Below are 2,818 nucleotides of genomic sequence, written 5' to 3'. Positions count from 1 at the left end.
CGGCAGGAGGCAGCAGCGGGTGCCGACAGCCTCAACTCCACTCCAGAATCCCCTAAAATTTTACACCAAGGTAGCCAGCTCCACCCCGGACCCCCGTCTCAGCCCCATCAGGCATGAGTCGCACCCCAGCTCCGAGCTGTTGGCGCAGCGCGTCGCACCTCAGTGGGACCGGACGGTTACCCCAACACGCTTTGCCTCTGCGCCCCCCGATCCCATTTTTCCCAGCAGGATCACCAGGCTCTGTACCCTGGATCCCGCTTTTCCCAGCGGGACCCACCAGGCCCTGCATCCCCGCACACCACTTTTTACCCACCAGGCTCTGCATCCCCGGATCCCACTTTTCCCAGCGGGACCCACCAGGCTCTGCATCCCTGGATCCCGCTTTTCCCAGTGGGACCCTCAAACTCTGTGCCCCGGATCCAGCTTCACCCAGCGGGACCACCAGGCTCTGCGCCCCCAGATCCCACTTTTCCCAGCAGGATCACCAGGCTCTGCGCCCCCAGATCCCGCTTTTCCCAGCGGGACCCACCGGGCCCTACGCCCCTGGATCCCACTTTTCCCAGCAGGATCACCGGGCTCTGCACCCCTGGATCCTGCTTTTCCCAGCAGGATCACCAGGCTCTGCACCCCCGGATCCCACTTTTCCCAGCAGGACCATCAGGAGGGCCGGCGGGCTTTGCCCGGATGCAGGTCCCGCAAGGGTCCAGCATGGGCCAGCCACGAGGAGTGGGAGGGGAGGGAGAGGAGGGAAGAAAGGCCATCAGGACCACCACGGCTTTTAGGAACAAAATTTATTCCAATTTCAAACAGAGAATTTATTTCAGGAGAAAGATATGAAAATCCATTTCCATCAGATATTTCTGTAGTAAGGGTTGTTGCCCAGCAGCCAGAGTGGGATCATTCCAAGAAACAATCGCACTCCTGAACTGGAATGAGAGAGTTTGGAGCCTGAATAGATCCTGACACCGGGCATCTTATTCAGAAACTCCTTTACCCGACCCTCCTCCCTCCCCCCACCCCAACACGCACAACAATACATGCATCGCAAATGACAAGGTTTAAAAACAGCGTTTTATATAGTATCTTTTTAAATAGGGTAATGTTTAAATTGTCTTAAATCAGGATCCTATAATATACAAGTATAACCAAATAATTTCCACCACATTGGCACTTGTAAAGTCTCTGGCACTACTAAAGAAGGGGCATTGGCACAAACCATACTCTTATAAAACTGGGTGCTGCGTTACACACTCGATCTCCGCCGGACTCGACAACCCGGGCTCTGCACGGTACGACACAACGGTCAGCACACGCCCCACGTACTGTGGTTTGTTTCTCTTTAAAACCAATAAAAACACATGAAGAAAAACCGTAGTTGAACGCAAGGCCAACACCGCCAGGAAGCAACAACAAGAGACCGAGGAATCCAACTCCGGGAGAAGGGGAGACAGGCAAGAGAGGGCGGGAGCTATCTGACACGCGGAAGCAGTAGGGGCTGTTGCTCACCAGGTCGCCAATCCACGCAGAACGGAGCAAAGGAATGGGATCGTCCTCTCCTCACCGACTTCAAGTTTCAAAGTGGTTCAAAGTACGTTGGTTTCTTCAGCAGAACAAAGATAAAAAGTGCACAGGGAGCGGAGGTCGGCCGGGAGGCCGCGTCCCCCGGCGCAAGGTCCCGGATTCTCTCCGAGGACCCAGCTCCACCTCTTTTCTGAAGGCCAAGCTGCTGGCTCGACCCGCAGAAAGCTCCGACCGGCCTCACTTCCAGAGGTGATACAGGCAAATGTGGTTTGAGGTTTGGCACTTGGCTAGGGCAGGCGTTTGCCAAAGGGCCAGCCAACAGCGACACGAACCAGTCCTGCGGGAACGCTGCACTGGCCAAGCCGGAGGCACACGAGCTACTGCTTTGCTACGAAAAGCACGTGCTAACACTGGTTTCTTCTCACATACGACACAGTCCACAGACAACTCCAGGTTATGTGTACAAGTCTGGCCCATTCCTCCCCGAAGTCGGAATGAGGTTTGGGGAACCGGCGGGACAGCCATCGCATGACGCTCTCCCCCCGTCCCTTCGCCAACGGTCGCCGTGAGTCGCCGTCGGCCAGCGGCTACGCCGAGGTAAGGTACGCACGGGCCTAAACCCTCGCGCCCACGGCCTCCCGCGGCTCCCCACGCCACCGCAGAGCCGCTCTGCGAGAGACCGAAGCCAAGATCCCTCCTCCTGTGCCAGGGCAGCAGCTCTTACAGAGGGGAGGATACAAAACACACACAGTTTCTGATTCGGGTGGAAGCACCACCGTCATTCACCTCGGAAAAACACTTCTGGGAAGTTATTTCCACGAGCCGGTGTATCTCGGTGCCAGGTTCGCTGCTGGCAGCAGTTGTAGTGTGAACCGTTTACAAGAGGATCACAGAAGCAGAAGAGGCTGGTGCTGCCATCTGCTTCAGATGAACAGCACTTAAGATACACGAAGATGGTTATAAATTCCTCTTTATAGGACAGTTTCTACAAAATGGATCGTTTTGGCATAAAGACAAAAAAAAAAAAAAAAAGAAGCAGTAAAATTGATGCAAAGCTGTCTGACACATGGGAATCCCTCTCCTTCCTCCCAAGTGTTAAATGCAGTCCGGAGCGTGGCTAAAGGGATGCTGTTTCCCTCAGCATCACCACTCAGCCAGACTGGCTCCTCAGCTCTTGGTCCCATGGCTCCTGTTCCAACTCCAGCTCTCTAATCACTCCTAGCAGAGCCTGCCTTTTTTTTTTTTTCTCCTGTAGTGCTCCGAGCCGTACAGAGGCTTCCCCCAGCCCTTAAGGAAA

This window comes from Eurypyga helias, unplaced genomic scaffold, assembly GCF_000690775.1.
Source record: "Eurypyga helias isolate BGI_N326 unplaced genomic scaffold, ASM69077v1 scaffold34924, whole genome shotgun sequence".
Classification (NCBI taxonomy): domain Eukaryota; kingdom Metazoa; phylum Chordata; class Aves; order Eurypygiformes; family Eurypygidae; genus Eurypyga; species Eurypyga helias.
The sequence above is the reverse complement of the archived record's forward strand: the minus strand, read 5'-3'. Positions refer to the sequence as shown.